This window comes from Meriones unguiculatus, chromosome 4, assembly GCF_030254825.1.
Source record: "Meriones unguiculatus strain TT.TT164.6M chromosome 4, Bangor_MerUng_6.1, whole genome shotgun sequence".
Taxonomy (NCBI): Eukaryota; Metazoa; Chordata; class Mammalia; order Rodentia; family Muridae; genus Meriones; species Meriones unguiculatus.
Genome location: NC_083352.1, coordinates 99,143,551 through 99,161,309, shown reverse-complemented (window position 1 = coordinate 99,161,309; position 17,759 = coordinate 99,143,551). Strand labels below are relative to the sequence as shown.

Genomic DNA, 17,759 nt, shown 5'->3' with positions numbered 1-17,759 from the left:
CATCAATGTCACCCTGAGCCCCTGAAGGGAGGACCCCTCCGCTCAGGCAGGCACCACTCCTGTGGCTGCCTCTGCCCTGCACAGGCCGAAGCAAGTAAACAGTCTGAAACCCATTCTCATTAGGCTAATTTACGAATAAATTACCATATTCAATGGCCTTATTTTTACTGCTCGTTAACAGGCCTATGATAGGATGATAATTACGGGATTTTAAGTGGCTAATGGCAGCTGGGGCGTCAAAAGCAGTTTTCCCCGAATCTGTTTATGGCAGTGAAGGTGACGGGAGGGGGGGACATTGAAATGTTGAAGTCACACTTTGTGGGGAGAAAAAAAAAACGCTTTAATTGTTGAGTATTTATTACAGAGGAGGGAGTCTGTAATTTAAAAAAATGAAACTCTGAAAAACAAAGGAAATTAATTAGTCTTCCCTGGGTGCCATGACCTTCAGGGAGATGGCGGCAGACTCGTGTCCCGAAGGCTCACAGTCCTTCTGCTTGGCTGCTTCTGTCCTGAGGGGCAAGAATGGCCTCTGAACTTCAACTTGCAGGGATGTTCACTCTGTGTGTGGCTACAGAGACCCCTCATGGGGATCCCAGCACCCGGCACCTTCACCCTCCGACAGGACAGAATCATCTTCTGCCCTGGCTGGCATTTGTCTCCAGGGGCACTGCTGAATGGTATATTCACCGTCCCACCTTGCTGTTGCACAGGAACTGTTTCCAGTACACACTGGGCTCTCACCACAGTCCTCTGGTATACTGATCTTCCTTTAACCATGAGATAGCCGACTTCTGGGCTTGACTCTGATCACCACGTCTGTTTTTATGGAGGTAGAAACCGAGACACAGAGAGGGCAAGTACCTCTGAGAACACCACACAGCCAGGGCTGTTCGTGCTCTGCAGCAGGCCCCATGAAGCTACTCCTGTTATTTTCTTCCTCTTATTAAATGCATAGCAAAGGGGACCCCATGCTCCAGGGGATGGAGTAGGAGTTCAGACAAGGAGAGTCACCTACCCGGAGTCACTCAGACCAACTTTCAAGGTTAAGTGTCTCAGCTCAAAACCTCAGCTAGCTGGCCTGAAAGGGGCTTGAAATGGGAGGACAGTGGCCTGGGGACAATTAAGAGACCCTGTGCTGGGTTCTAGGGGCATTCGTCCCCCCTACCTGCTTGCCTTCTTTCCAGATAGCCCCCTCACCCTCACCCCCATCCCTCCAGGGCCTCTATTTTAGTATGCAGCCCTCGGAAAACAAGCGACCAGCAGCAGCTGACAGTGGGAATAAATATCGCAGCGACGTTGGTTAGCATTTGATCCCAGCTGGGGCTCCGGGAGCTGAAGTCCCGGAATGTCTTGGCAGTTTTTAATGCTGAATAATTTGATTAGATCAGTGGCTGAGCTGCTGTTCCTGGTGAGATAAACCCTCCCTCCTTCCAGGGGACTTGGGGGACCACAGCCCCCATGCCCTCCCTCCTAGCTGGCTGGCTGTGACTCTGTGCCCCCAGCCCCAGCCCATGTCTCTCCATCTCCTCCCCTCTCTCTCCCTCTTCCCTCCTCATTCCTCCATCTCCCCCTCCCTACCCACTCCGGTCCACCTCCTCTTCTTAGGGCTCTTGAAAGGTCCTCCCTCTTCAGTTTCCCACACTTGTCTGCTCCAGTGTCTGATGAAATAAAGACAACCTCACAGATTATAAATGAGGAGGAAGGAATGGGGGGTGGAGACAGGGCCACCAGGCCCCCACTTCTCCTCCTGGCCCTTTGCCTCATCCTCCAGAAACTTCTGGGTCCTTCCAGCACTTCTTCATCAACTAGGTCCAGTTTTCCAATCCTCAGGGTGAAATTTTCTGAGCCTTGCTATCCACTAGTTCCAAATTTGGAAGCAACATTTCTCTTAGAAGGCATGGGACCTCCACTTAGGCCAGGAGCCATGTCTCAGGTAGAAGAGGAGCTGAGGAGAGGAAGAGGACCTTTGGGACACCAGGAAGAAAAGATAGACATGTAAAGTCTTCCTTGTCTCCGGAAAACCCTTCATCTCTTTCTGAGGGGAGGAGAGGGGCCCTTCGGCCCATGTGACTTTATGAGAGGTGGCCATGGGAGTGTGCTGAGCCATTGCTACCAAGACAGGAGAGAGAATGGATCAAAGGGTCAGGGAACACTATGGGCTCAGTGGCCTACCCAGTCACCCCCCTCCCCTTCTGCCTGCCTAATGTCTCCATCTCAGGCTCCTCATTCCCCTCAGGTGAGCTCAGAACCCACTGTGGAGGCCCTTCTCCAAGTCTCTCCAGATCAAGAGCTGGCCTTGGTGGACAAACCTGCTCAGGCTTTTCCTCTGTTGGGCCAGGATGGGGAAAATGAGTCAAGAGGATATGAAAACACCTTTCCTCTCAGAGCCAAGTCCCCTCATCTAATGAGGAGACAGTGGGAGCCACACACCACGCTCTGCATGCAAGGCTCACAGAGGGAGCCCATCATGCTCCCACAATCCTTTGTCCCATCCCAGGGTCCTGGGCTACTGTGGCCCTGGCTGCCAAGGAACCCACATATATGGCTTGCTGACAGGGGCCAGGGGCCAGGGGCCAGGGGCCAGTCCTCAGTTTCTCCAAACCAGTGCTGAGCTGTGGTTGCTCTCTTCTTTGTCTCCTTTGTTTCCACCTGCAGGCATGGGAGCATCTCCACATGAACCATCACACCAGCTTTCTTGTGCTAAGATGAAACCAAGATGGTTCCACCCATCTATCTGTCTGTCCCATTTCCTCTCTTTTCACTCCTTCCTTCTCTCCCTCACTTCCCATTTTCTTCCTGTTTCTCCTTCCCCCTTCTCTTCCTCTTCCCTCCATCCATGCAGCCATCATCCAAGGGAAGATGATTTCTTTGTTCTCCCTTTTCCCCCACTTCTTTCCTCTTTTCTACTTCTCCACTCTCCCAGTGATTAGTTTAAGCACCTGTTGACAGTAAAATAGCCCCCACACTGCAGTCTGTGGCTACTCTTCTAAGAAAGAGGCAATACAACCATTAAGAAACGCACACTGTGCCACACTAATGCAGAAACCAGAGCAGTGGAGTTAAAAACAACAACAACAAAAACAAACAAACAAACAAACAAAACAGGGTGTGGACGGTGGAGGGTTGGGAGGAACACCTCAGGGCAGGTTGGGGACAGGCCCTGGGCAATAATGACTTTTCTGCTGCCTCCACAATGGGAACAGATCTGCAAAGCTGGGACTGCAGAACTTCTCAGGACCTTCGGAGCATGGCCTTGTCCTAGGCGGTGGGCCAGAAGTGGCAGTCCAAAGCCCTGCTTTCCATGGCAAACAAAGTTGCTGGGGCTGGTGGCTTGGACTGGCCTGCAAGGTTTGAGACAGTGTGAGAAGGGATGCTTTCAGATCTTATGAGGAAGGGACTCTGCTTCATGGCAGAACCGGGCACCCTACCCTGTGTTGACCTGCAACTGTCCCCTACATTTCTCCTGGGTGTCCTCCTTCGTGCTTCACGGGGTTCTCATGTGTGTGGGGCTGGCTGCTGCTCACAAGAGAGGCTCTGCTGTCCTGCAGGCAGCCCCAAAAAAATCCCTTCTTATTTCCCATCCTCTACTGGACACCTGGTTTCCAGAGATGGTCACTCTCGACTATGCTTTCTGCTGTCTCTGTGGGCCTCAGCCCTACTTCCAGTGAAGAACAGAAGGTAGATGTGGCCTCAGCCTGCCAGCTCTGTGTGTCTAAGCCACCCAGCCAGCAGGCTCCCCTTAGAGCTAGACGGGACAGAGAGGGGCCCAGTTAGGGTTAATTTTTAAATTGGGGCTTCTTCTTCTTCTTCTTCTTCTTCTTCTTCTTCTTCTTCTTCTTCTTCTTCTTCTTCTTCTTCTTCTTCTTCTCCTGTTTGTTTTTGACAAAGTCTCATATAGCCCAGGCTGGCCATAAACTCCCAATGCACTGATAATAACCTTGAACTTGTGATCCTCTCCAGTGCTGGGCCACTATCTCCAGTCTATGCAATGCTGGGACCCACACGCAGGGCTTTGTGTCTGCCAGGCTAGCAGTCTACCACTGTGCCTTCAGCTCCACTTGTTTCTCTCTCTTGTAAAGCCGGTGGTCTGCTTTCCTCTCAGGCTTTACGTGGTCCCCGCCATATGACCCAGCGATGGCTCTCAGTGGACGGTGGAACTGAAAGAAACCAACAAAGCTGTAGTGAGGAGACGGCAATAAAACTGATGCATGAACAGGGATTGTCAGGCCTAGTGAAAACTGTCTGTGACAGGGTCAGCAGCCAGGGTGAATGGTCTCTGGGACCAGGTCATGTTGCTTCAGGAGTTGCCTGCAAATTGAGAGACAAGGGCTGCTGATTTCTTTTAAGGAACAGTAGACATTCTGCAGAAGAAGGAGTAAAAAGGACCTGGGCTGATCTGTTTTGCACAGGCCAAAGCCTCTGTGGCCTAGAGTTTTCCAGCTTACCCACTTCACTTCCCTAAACCACAGACAAGTTCACCATCCTCATCCCATGATACTGTTTTGGGCACCAACAAGGACATCATGAAACTGTAGAAGGGGTCTGAGTGTGGCATGTTTGACGTTTTGGGTGAGAATGTTTGTGGTGGTTTGAATAAAAATGGCGCCCGTAGGCTCCTATATTTGAATGATTAGTAATCAGGGAGTGGCACTATTTGAAAGAATTTGAAGGATTAAGAGGTGTGGCCTTGTTGGAGGAAATGTGTCATTGAGGTGGGCTCTGAGGTGTCAAACACCCATGACAAGCCCAGAGTCTCTCTCTCTCTTTCTCTCTCTCTCCCTCTCTGCTTATGGATCAGAATATAGTTCCTAGCTACTGCTCCAGGGTTTGCCTGCCTGCCACCATGCTGATAAATGGACTAAACCCCTGAAACTGTAAGCAAGCCACCAATTAAATGCTCTCTTATAAGAGTTCTCTTCGAAGTGGTAGAACACCAGCTAAGACAGCCCCCTACTTGATCTTGGGTGTGTGAGTTGTTCCTCAGTTGGCGGCCCTCTTTTGGGAGGCTTAGAAGTGTGGCATTTCTGGAGGAAGTAGGTCGCTGAAGGCAGGCTTTGAAGTTTCAAAAGCCCACAACATCCCTGCCGTCCTCTCTGCTTCCTGCTTGCAGCTCGGGATCTGAACTCCAGCCATCATGCCTGCCTGCCACTACACATGCCTCCCATAATGGTGATGGACTCTTATCCCTCTGCATTCCAGAGCATTCCTTCTATATGTCGCCTTGTTCACAGCGTTCTATCACAGCAAGAGGAAAAGCAGCTAATACACGTGTGCCTAGAACAGCCATGCCTATCTGCATTCACTGTTTTGTGTGCTCGGTAACTATTAAACCTGTGCGTGTACATGGATTAATCGTAATCTTGGGGAGACTGTTTGATACTCAGGAAATTGCAAACTGCTGAACTCATCTCACAAAGCCTGGCTCACACTGCCCTCCTTTTAGGGAGTCTCCCTACTTAGAAGACCTGGAGTGAAGGCAGTCGACCCTTTTCTTTGTTGTCCTGAAGCGCCAGCCCAGGCCCAAGCTGGGAAGCGGGGTCACCACTTCTCCCCTTTATATTAGACTGGGTGCTTCTGGCAGGCTGCCGTCCTGATGCCAGCCTCTGAACTCCAGCTCCTCACAGAGTAACTGATTTTCCGCCAGGTGCTCAGTTGCTCCTGTGGGAAGATGGAGAGGGGATGCGGAACAAGCCCACTCCCTTCATTCAAGGGAGGCCGTCAGGAAGACGTGTGGTTCCGAGCTATAAAGGGACTCACATTTTTAAATGCACTGGGGGTTTCTATTTAAAGGAGCCCTGATGTAAAGCCTTTTTATAAAATAAAGACATCTTGAGTATATGAATAATTGCCCCCCTGACATATCTGTTTATAAATGACGGTTTGTTCTTTTTTTAAGAATTGGGAAGCCTGATACTTAAAAATTTTTTTTTTTCATTTGATAAATATTTGTGAAGTGCACACTGAATGCCAGGCTGTGTGTTTTGATGTGGGCAGGACAGTGGGTACACCATTCTCCTAGAGCCTGAGAGGCCAGCATCTCGCTACAGTCTGGTCTCCCCTCCAGCCGTGAGCTCTTGGACCACTTACTTCATGTCTCTGAACTTCAACCATCTCAACCAACTGTAACAAAAGTATCCATCTCCAAGTAGCCATGGAAATACAACCTGAAAGTGTTTCTTGGCTGTCGCATATCCCAGAATCCTTAAAGTGGCTTTGCCTCACCCCAAAAGCAAGGAATCCACGTGGCTGGTTGCTCTTCTGCAAAGTGAAACAAAATAAAAAATAAATAAATAAATAAAAGCTTGTGTATGTCATGATGAGGTATTAGAGTTGAAATTCCAGGTACTGCAGATGTCTGAGGACATTAAAGCACAGCCGAGTAGCTAGGATGGTATCTCTCCAAAGCTACCATTCTCCTGGAAGAAGGTGGCATCCTGGGCTCCAGAGCCTTTGTTTTCTAGCCAGGACTGGAGACTGAGCTGAGAATGGGAGACACTGAACCCCCCCCGCCCCGAGGCTGGAGGGATAGCTCAGTGGGTAGAGCGTCTGCACAGTAACTGGAAGTCGCCAGATGAACCGTGCCATCATGCACACCTGTAACACTAGCAGTCAATGTGAAGGCAGGAGTTCAAGGCCATCCCTGGCTCCATGTGTGTTCAAAGCCATCAAGAGCTAGAGGGCTTGTCTCGAGGAAACCAGAGGACAGAGCAGGCTGGCCCCCTGGTGTCTCATGGTACCCGCAGGCGGCTTGGCTCGCAGTCCTGGGAGACACAACAGGGAACTGTGGCCTGTGCAGCCCTCGTCCCCAGGCTGCTGGGTGGGCTTAAGGTGTCTCAAAGTCATTGTCTCCAGCTGCTCTCTGAACCTTCCTCCAGTCTTGTCCTGCTTGGAAACCTAGCTCTCATCTGCCTGCTTCCACTGAATCCTCCCCGGGCTGGACTGGACCCAGGCCCTGGGTCTATTTCAGCTCTGCTCTGTGATTTGATAAGCTTCTAGATGTTTTCAGACTTTAGTCCTTGCCATCTTTGATGGAGAAACCCTTTGAAAAGGCTCTGCCATCACCCCATTTTACAGTTGCACAAACTGAGCCACAGAATGTTCATCTGTGGTCAAGGTCACACACTGACAGTGGCCCTGGGTGACGCAGAGCACACTGCACAGCCTCTCGGGAACACACAGCTGATCCTGTGGCTCTCTGATCTTGGCCCCTAGCCCCAGTGTTCGTCTCTGGTCCACACTGCCAAAATGCCTTCTGATATTTTCAACAAAGACAGTGGGCTCAGCCCTGTGCCTTCCAGCAACCATAAAGAACAGGGCATGTCATTCGGGAGGTAAATTTAGCCCATGACCAAATTTGGGCAAGGCTGCTGTTGGTAGAGCCCGAGAGGGGTTGAGAGTCTGGCCCAAGGTCTCCCAACAATCAGGTCACTCGGGAAGAACGAAAACAATTGGCGTTTTGAGCGCCTGCCATCTGAGCTCCTTCAATCCCATTCTGTTAAAAACCAACTCAGCCAGCAGTGCCGGAGACCCGCTCAGGCTCTGGACAGCGTTTCCTGGCTTTATTTTTATTGGGGGGTGGGAATCATTTCTCTTACCGCACTGCTTTCCCCTCAGACACTCCATCCCAGAAAGGGTTACAATCCGAGGCAAAGCTTTACCGTAAGCACAAAGAGCTAATATTGGCAGATTGGGGTTTCTGTGAATATTCATTGTAATCTGCGACTTGGTGAGCTGGGATCGCTCCCTCCTGCAAGCTGCACACTTATAACTTGTGAATTCATAAATATTTACGAATTCACACAGTCATCACCGATAAATTATTTCATCTGACAGTTCCACACAGGCTCTGCCTGGCTTTGTGCGAGTCTGATCAAATCTCGCGCAAACTCTCGGGTGACAAGCGCCGGTGGAGCACGGACCGAACCAGCACTGGATTCCATAGATCCGGACGGGTCACTAGTGAGGATTTACCGGGACCCGGGTGGGGGAGCCGTGTTCCAAAGGCTGCTAGATGCCCCCTGCAACTGTCCATATATTCAGAGCCGTGCATCTTCAGATGTGTCAGGGATACAGGGACACGAGCCTCGGAAAGAGGCCCGATTGCGGGTTGCCTGGTGGAAGCAAGTTCACCCGGCTTTGAACACCTGCGATGATGAAAATGACGGTGCCCACACTGAAGTCCCCAGCCCGGGGTACCCCCTTCAGAAAGTTCAGTTGTACCCTCTTTCTCTTCCTGCCTTATTTAACAAAAGCAAGCGAGCACTCACCAGTCTTGACCTAAGCCTTCAGTGATTTTGAAAGTTTTCCTCCTCTCTGCGCGCAAAGCCACAGAGGAGCCTCTTCATGCGGTTTTGGCTTGCTTCGGCTCCCCCAGACCTGCTTCAGCTACTGTATCTGGCTGGCACTCCCTGCATATCCTTCTGCAAAGCTAAGGCACTCCTTGCCCTGCCTCCACAGTGTTCACCCTGAGGTCTGAGAGTCTTTAAGGATTATGGGTGAGATTTTGAGTGCCGCTTGACACCACCACAGGGCCCTATTGGCTGATGACAAAGGCCACTCCAGGCCACAGTGCTTCTTGGCCTGCCTGCCCCAGTCCACACTGCAGTTTGGTGCCTGGCTCTTACCCCAGGACTCCCGCTGCTGTTCCCTCTCTCTGAAATGCCCTTCCTTCCAAAGGAACTTGACTCTAAGGTCTCCTGAAAATGGTCACCCCCTCAGAGTCCCTCACTCTGCAGTCACCCCTTCATCCAGCATCTTTCTCCCTGGCGTGAGCTCATGCCATCTTTTCCCCTTCCTCATTTCCTGTCTCTGTCTGCAGAGGCAGGACCTTGGTGCCTGACCTCAGGCTTTATTCCTCCTGCCTCCAGCAGCAAATGGGATATGCCCTATGTGCTCAATAGATGTTTCTTTGATTGAGTGAACACGTGCACATAGCTACAGATGGGGCAGGTTCAGACTCACGGGGTCTAAGCTCCACCATTCTTCAGCTTTGTGACCGTGAATGACATAAATCCCAAATGAGATTTGTTTGTTTGTCAGTCAGTTTTTAAAGGTACAGTAGCGGAAGTTACCTGGCTCGTTCATTATCTAAGACCCTTTGAGGGTTTCAGAATTCCAAAGGCCCACCCCTCCACCGCCTCCCACAGCCTCCCACAGCCTCCCCAGCCCCTTCCTCCCAGCCACAGTGCAGGGATTATCCAGGGGCAACTGATAACCTATGCCATGGATGGAGCCTGGATCTGCTCATTTGCCCGGTGGGGATCTGGTCTCCATACCCCTGACCTTTCCTTCCAGCACCATCGAAAACTGTGTTCGGAGAAACCCTGCAGGTTTCGAGGAGATGAGCTTTGAAGAGTCGGGGTAGGCAGGGGGTAGGAACACCATGGCAGACATGCTGGCAAAAATAGGTGGGGCCTCTACGTGGGAGAGCCAACCCTGCAGCCGGAGTTCTGGCCTTACGGATGCTGCCAGCTGTGGACAGAGCGGTCACGCCACACGTGATGCTGAGCAACCATGCCTAAGCACGAACACCGGTATGCTCACATGCTCTCACATTGGGTTTTCCAATGTCGCTTAGGAAAAATTCAGAGAGAGAGAGAGAGAGAGAGAGAGAGAGAGAGAGAGAAAGAGAAGCTTCTTCTAAACTTTGTAAACTCAGCAGCTGCCATTGGGTAAATCTCTTTTGTCTTCTCTGTCCCTTATTTATTTTCCCCAGAAATTCCAAGAGAAGTGTTTTTAAGTGTGTCGGCTGACAAGCATGCACAGGCGTCCAGCATCGGGAGCCATCGGCCCCGTCGCTGACTTGTTAGACGGCAGGTAGATTACAATCATAAATAAATGATCTGCTGTCTGCTTGCATTCGGGCTTGTAGCTTTTAAAGTGTGTCTGTCATCATGGAATCAGATTTAGTCAAACGCTGTGTAACTGCGAAATTATCCTATCCTTACCTTTTTATTCTCCTTATAATGGACAGTTAAATTGGATTTTCAAATTTGAAGTGCATATGTTTTTCAAATCCCCAGAGGCTGTCTAGTTTTTCATTTCTAAAGCAACTCACTAATGTTTATCATTACCACACAGGAATATTACAATTCTTAAGGGGCGCCTTACAAAATCAGCGCAGGAGAAATGCGCTTTATCGTCTCAAAATGAAACCAATTTCTCAGCTGATTTGCAATTTATTTACATGTTAGCATTTGATTTCCGGCTGATTTGTAGCCCCACATGGCTCTGTCTCGGGTTTATTTAGAAAGCAGACAACGGTGGTTGGGGAAGGCTGCGGATCATCCCCATGTTGTGGGGAGCCCGTGCCTCCCGGGCTGGGGAAGTGTCTTCAGGGTCTTCTCTTTGGTTGCACCTCGTCTCCAAGGAGCCTGGTGTCCCGAGTGTGCTCACGGGAACCAGCCCTGCATGAAGCAGGGGGGTGAGTAGAATCATTGCACAGGACACAGCATGCACCCCAGAACGAGCAGGCTGGTTCTGGGAAGACCCCGGGGTGTGAGGCTCATGTTCAGGCAGCGTTCACTGAGCCCTGGTGGCATTGCAACACCAGCATTTAAGCCGTGCCGAGGCGCAGTGTGAGAAACTTGATGGGTTTCGACATAAATATCATCTGTCCGACCACTTACCCACCCCTTTCCAGCCTTCTTTCTAGCTGGCCCCTATCCTCCCAAACATCCCTCCTCCATGTTTGCCTCCTCAAACTCATTCACCCATTCACCCTGGGATCAACCACTCACCTGCCCATTCATCCATCCCCTCAGCTACTCACCACCCACCCATTCAGCCATTCATCCTATTCCTTCTATTCATCCATCTATCCATCCATCTATCCACCCCACTCACCTACCCATTTCCCATCAACCCAACTGTCAATCCATTCTTCTATCTATCTAATTATCAATCAACCCACCCACCCGTCCATCCAGCTGGGATTTAGATGACCAAATGACACGACTTGACACTCAAAGTAGGAGGTTAAGACAAACTATTCTGTCTCAGGACCACAAGGCTCCAACTCCTTAAGGCCAATGAAAGTGCTCGGTGACAATGGATTTGCTCTGTTTGTCTATGAAGTAGGTCAGTAAAGATGAAATGCCCAGGCATTGGATGGGGCAGGGGAGGGGGAAGGGGGTTCTAGTGGGGTACTCAGAAAGAGCAAGGCATGGCTGTCAAGTAGCATCTCTCTCTCCTGTGCCTCTCCCCATTGGCACCCTTGCTACTGTAATCACAAGGGCAGAGGAGAGTATAGTGTCCAGCTGAGGGCCAACTTGATGGCAGCACTTTCTGAACAGAGTCTGTGTACATCAGGCTGTCTTATGCAGATGAGGGTAGCACTGGGGTCTGGAAGCAGCTCACAGGGTCTGTGGCCTTAAGAGTCTGATCCGGAGGCCTTGGGCATGAGGGCCATCTTGTGTTGGAAATGATGGTCAGCCATTGGGAGGGCTCAGTCTGGCTCATAGCCACCCCCACTTCCCCAATTTCTGGTGGCTCAGAAGCTCTTCTGGGCAGAGAGCAACCAGAGGAAGCAGCAGCTCCGGAGGGTGCTGGAAGGCAAGGAGACTGCACCCCATGCCCTGTACCCCTGCACCCCGGAGGCTGGAGAAGGCAGGAGTGTGGCAGATGGGGCTTGAAGGAGCCCCCGTTAGAGCAGAGTCCCCGACTCGGGAGGTGTGTTTCCTCCTTTCTCTCCTCATATCTGCCTGCGCCATACACAGCCTCTCTGAATAAATTTGCATATTTTTATGCTATGAGCAGCCGGCACCAAAAGGAGCAAGCAGCTCCCTCCCCCAGCCCCATTCCCCTCCCCACCCCTCCTCCCTGCAAGCCCACTCACATCCAGCAGGCTTCCAGATTCCTCTTCTGCTGAGGAGGTAGGGGCCAGGGACTTCTAAAAAAGCCCAGCCTGCATGGACACATCCCTTACCATCCCTGGGCAGGACACACGGTAGGATGTCTCGTCATACGTGCTGACAGAGCACACAGGCTGCTCTGTCTCCTCGCTTATAATTGCTGTACCAATTAGGACAATTTATTTTGCCAGGAACTGGAAACCTGACTCAAATTAACTTAAAAAAAAAAAAAAAGAAGGCTCTAGTTGTGTGTACCAGAAAAACTAGACATTTCTGTGATCAGGTGCAGCTGGATCCAGCAGCTCCATGCTGTCAGTCACTAAGGAAGTGTCATTTGCTGTCTGAATCCTGTCTCCAGCTTGCCTAACTCATTCTGAGTTTCCTTCCTCCTGACCCAGCATGGAGGACAGGAAGGGTCTTCATCTGAGTGCTGCCCCTAAACCCTGATCACTCTGATTGGACATTCAGTTCCCCTGCCCTCATCTGAATGGATGTTCGGAGAGTGGGGATATGCTAATGAGTTTTCCCTGGCTGGACCACATACTCCGGTCAGTCATCAGGGAAGTAGATGCTCCCCACAGATGAATCAGAGCTTCCTAGTCACTCTGCTTCCAAGGAAAGAGGTGGACTCAAAGCTCCCTACTGTGTGTCACGTGCAGTGGAGAAGTGAGGTCACCATGGGGGCTTGGCTCAGGAAGACTAAGACAGAACCTGTCTTCCCAGCATTGGCATGCTCATCTCATCCACCCTCACAGCTCAGCCCAGACTGCTTGCCCCTTTGGTCAGATGCTGCTGATTTGGGGATGGCTACCCTGGACCTTTCAGAAGGGTCAGTACGAGGCCAGCTGGTGGTGTCCGTTTCAGACAAGATAGGCCTGGCTCTGCTGCGGAGACAGGAGTTCAAGGCTCAGTAGCCTAATGGGGACAATGCCAGCTTTTAATTCTCCCAAGGATTATGGTTGAGGTTCTTCTCTAGGAAGCTGTTGTTGGTCTGCAGTTCATTCACCCAGGACATTGATGCATCAGATAGCCATGCTTCAAAAGCAGAGAGAGACAGAGAGAGGGAGAGGAGGGTGCCATCTCAGCTGTGCATTTACGCCATCTGCCTGTGGGACTGTTCAAATTTCAAATACGCCTTGAAGAAGTTCACCTCCAACCAGAGACAGGCTGGAGAGGGGGGCGGTGCTCCCCAAAGGCTCATACATTTGAATGCTTAGTTGCCAGGGAGTGGCGATATTTGAAAGGATTAGAAGGGTTAAGAGGTGTGGCCTTGTTGGAGGAAGTGTGTCACTGGGGGTGGGGCTTGGAGGTTTCAGAAGCCTAGCACTTCTCTCTGCCAGTGGATCAAGGAGTAGCTCTCAGCTGCTGCCCCAGCACCATGCATGTCACCGTGCTCCCACCCTGAAAATGGTCTAGACCAACGAAACTATAAGCAGGCCCCCCAAACAAATGACTTTTAAGTGTTGCCTTGGTCATGGTGTCTCTTCATAGCAATAAAACAATGACTGAAAATATGGATTTTAGAACTTGGCTGTTCTCTTGACTTTTCCTGAGGATAAGAGTTTATTATTAGTACAAATTTATAGGCAAGGTCACTGAGCCTGGAGGTATAGAATGACTCTCCCCAGGTCACCTATTGGTGGTGACCCAGTGGCTAGATGGCTGCTGAGTCCTCATTCACACTCCACCCACACAAGATCTTCCTTTCTGGTCTCACTATTTGTCCATAGTCAGCTGACCAGCCCCGGATACCAGGTCTGTGACTGACTGTTGCTGATGGCTTCAGAACCTCAGGCACTGGAAGTGATACTCTGCTACCCGTTCCTTTATCCGAACCTCAGTGTCCATGTTCTGTCCTGTAGGCAGCTGTGGTCTGATGGAGGCAATTACCACTTACATGTGACAAAGGACATGCTGTTCCCTGAACAATGGCTGCTGCCTTGGAATCTCCTCATACAGTGTGTTGGTAAGGGTCTAAGGTTTCCCGTCCTGCCTTTCGCTTTCTCTTTGCTGCAGCAAAATATCTGGCAAAAGCAACTTAAAGGAGAAGCACTATCATCTTGGCTCACAGTGAGAGGGTGTAGTCTGTCATGGCAGAGAAGTCAGGTCAGCGGAGTGTGAGGCAGCTGTCCTACCGCAGCTGCCCTCTGGAAGTGGAGGGGAGCTCCGGCTGGTGCCCAGCTCACTTTTTCCTTTGTATTCACTCTGGGACCACTCCAACCCATGGAGCAGTGCCATTTGCTTGCAGGGAGAGTTTTACCACCTCAGTTAAGTAACCTAGAGACTCCGTCATGGTCTCACTCAGAGGTGTGTCTCCTAGGTGACTTCAGTTCAGCCAGGTCGACAGTGGGGATGGACTTTTCTTGTCTGTGCTTTCATGCTCCTGCCATTCCTGGGTTCCGAGATTCTCAGCTCCCAAGAGCACTTTCTCCATTGTGGGGAAGTAAGGGTCCCCGATGCCACCTTGAGCTGCCAGTGTTTTGATTTCTAACAGGAGGAGAAGGCATCTTCTGCTTGTCTGCATAGTTGGATACAGGGTCACACACATGCGATCAGAGATTAACAGACTATTGGAGAAATCCTTTGTTTTGTTGGTGGCTGAGAAATGCTCTTTTACAGGTTGATGGGAGCAGCCTGCTGTGTGACCCACGGCAAGGGAGTCAACCTCTCTGAGCTCAAATGTCCTCATCTGTAAAATGGGGAGAGTATGAAGCTCCCCAAAAGCTCCTGGTGGAGGAGGTAGGATGGCACACAGAGAGCCCTTAGTACTTGGGATATAGTAGGTGTTCAGTAACAACACTACAGCTCGAGGGACTGCCAGCTACCTAGCACTATGCAGTGAAAGGTTTGCAAGCATCAACTTGGCATTTCCTGGGCCCCTAGAGGCCTTCACCCATTTTACAGACAAGACTGAAGAACCAAGTTTATCTAAATAGAATGATGATGAAGTCATAGCACATTCCAAGATCAGTCACTTACATATTTCCCCAACCCCTGGTTTTCAGTCACTGAGGCTCTAGTACTTTCCTTTGATCTAATTTTACAAAGTCACTTTTTAGGAGATCGTCGTCATCCTAAGGGGGAAAAAAAGTGTCTCTACACCACAGCACATCCTATATGTCTGTGAAATATGCATACTATACATTATACATGACTGCGAAGCACCCCACACTGCCTGCATAGGTCAGCAGACACAGGCGCTGTCTGTCCACACACTTCTGCTGGACACATAAACTCCAAGGGCCATTCTTGTCATCCCCAAAGGCACCAGACAGTGGCTCTTTCTCTGGGGAGCACTGGGTGTCAGCTACGGCCTGCTGCTATGGTGGACAGTGCACCAGCAAAACCACACACGCCCGACAAGGAGCAACGCTGAGGTTTATTTTGGTTTCTGACCTGAGAAGGCAAGACAGGCACGTGAGGCAGCTGGTTGCACTGCACCTGCCATAGGGAGGCAGAGGGAGATGGCCGCTGCCAGCTGAGAGCTCCTTTGCATCCGGTCTGGGGTCCCAGTCCACAGGATGTGCCACCCACAAGCAGGCAGGGTAGTATTCCCCACCTCAGTCAATCCAGTCCGAGTTCCCTCACAGAAGTCAGAGTTCCGTTTCCATGGCGATGCTGGATTCCATCAAGCTGAGAACCAGGACCAACCATCACACCTAATACTAGTTATGTGAAGACTCCAGTCACAGAGTTACACTTGGCTAGTGCCTTGTAGGGAATGTGTGGTGACCCTAGGACAACATTCCTCAGGAAGTGGTGTATCCCCAGGCTCTGTTTGCTTCACTCAGCTACTCAGTTTTTGCAATGTCTCTGCTGGCCACGAGCCAAGCTGTCCATATCTCTGACACCAGCCTCCTGCCCCTCCCTGGTGATGGTGTCCCAAGGGCCCTCGGCCCCCTCCTCCCTCTGGTTCATCTTCTGAAAGTTCCTCATACAGATCCCTCAGATACCCATGGGGGAAGGGAGGGTAGTGAGGATCACAGGATCTCCTTGAAGGCAATTTGGGGAGCCTCTGCATGGAAGGGGATTCTGGGAAGACAGAAAGGGTGTTCTAGAAAGGAAAATGGAGGTATCTTAGCCGGTGTGTTTCATCTGTGAGTTCAGTCCCAGAAACCTCATGGTGAAAGGAGAGAATGGACTCTGGCAAGCTGTCCTCTGACCTCCACATATACTCCACACCTGTGCCTCCATCATCATCAAACACACACACACACACACACACACACACACACACACACACTCACATAGATAGATAAATAGATAGATAGATAGATAGATAGATAGATAGATAGATAGATAGATAGATAATGTATGTATGTAATAAGAGTCAGTTTGGGCTGACTACCTGACATCAGGCCCAGAGAGGGGTCAGACTTTCCAAGAGACATACAATAAATCATTCCTTCATTCAACAAATGTTTATGGGCCACTGATATGCCAACCATTGTGCAGGCTGCTGGGGACAGAAAGTGACAGAATCTCAGCCTATCTCCTGAACATTCAACACAGTGAAAAAGAAAGTAGCAGAAATTTGAAGAGAGATTAATTTCTCTACAGGGTTTGAGATGATTCCCACGGGTCACAATTGGCTGGGGCAGCTGTCTGATAGGCCTAAGAGATCACAGCAAGCATAGAAGTATTTTTTACCCAGTGCCTGAGCAGACATTGCTAATCTGTTCCAGAGTGCATGATCCCAATATGGCTACCTTACTGAGCTAGGAAAACCGCATGTAGGAAGATGGTGGTCTGTTCAGAGTGAGAAGCAGGTTGAGAGCATACACACTCCATCCAGTACTTGGCTTGGTGCACGCACCCTGTTAGATTCTCCACGCTGCTTGTGTTTCTTACATGTCACAGCTGAGGCCTCAGCCTCAGAGATCCCTGCCTGAGGTCACAACTACCTCGACTCGGGTTCACAGTCTCCCTCTGCAGAAATCCTTTAATGTTTCAGAGTACAGTCAAATTCTACAAATGTTGCCATTTGCCCTTCCCTTAAGGACCTGCTACCTCCACCATCCAGGAAGGCACAGCTTCGTAGCTCCTTTCCAATCGCACCTCTCTCCTATTAGCAGCTGCCTAAGGCTTGGATGATCGATCACATGGCCATTGGGTACTCTAGTGTGGATTAGTAATGTCTGCCCTGGATTGGGTAAAGAAACAGTGGTCTGCCTAATATGGTCTTTGTATGTCTGGGCTCATCAAAGCATTCCCATTAACTCTGATATTTTGTAGGTCCCACCCTAGGGTGAGCTTTACTGTAAGCAAGGGAGTGGAGAAATTCTTACGAGTGTGACACGTTTACCAGGTTGTGGGGTGGGGGTGGGGGTGGGGGTAGGGGATGGCACTGCACTCTAGAGTTCAGCCCGGCATCCTCTGGGTCTTTGATTTGCTAAGGATCTCCAGTCATCCTTCCCTTCTGCCCACCTGTCCCTGCATCTGCTTCTGAGCATTCTTATACAAAGTAACCCCTGTCTAGTTGAGGTGAATCCCTCAGCTTCAGAAGGGCTGAAGGCCAAGGTCTCATGTCTCATGGGGGCATTGGCACAGAGCAAACACAAAGCCATCCTGGCCCCTCCCACCACGCCTCCCCTTGCATCTTGGCTATTCTTCTGGAGGGGGCAGTCACGGATGCCCACCATATCCAGGACCCTCACACATCAAATGACAAACCAGCATGCATCACTGTTCCCCCCGTAAAGAAAAAAAAAATCCAGCAAGATATTAATAGACAAATAAAAATAGCTTCCTCGAGAAAGAGGAAGCCACACAGCAAAATGATTCCTTTCTGTGCGTAAACTCATGAATAATCAAATTGCACAGCCCCCTAAAGGAGCCGGCTTGGCTTTGGACCCTCAGCTCTTCATCCTCATCCCACCTTCCTCCTGGAAGGTCACCTCCAACCTC

At 50.5% G+C, this 17,759-nt stretch overlaps 1 long non-coding RNA gene across 1 annotated transcript; it reads right to left on the bottom strand.

The window, feature by feature from the left end:
• Positions 1 to 327: 327 nt before the first annotated feature.
• On the bottom strand, positions 328 to 8,432 carry LOC132653718 (uncharacterized). The gene is made up of 3 exons (XR_009591537.1): positions 8,268 to 8,432; positions 6,088 to 6,258; positions 328 to 4,157 (listed from the first exon to the last, which is right to left on the bottom strand). It is a non-coding gene; the product is annotated as an uncharacterized LOC132653718 (long non-coding RNA).
• Positions 8,433 to 17,759: the final 9,327 nt, after the last annotated feature.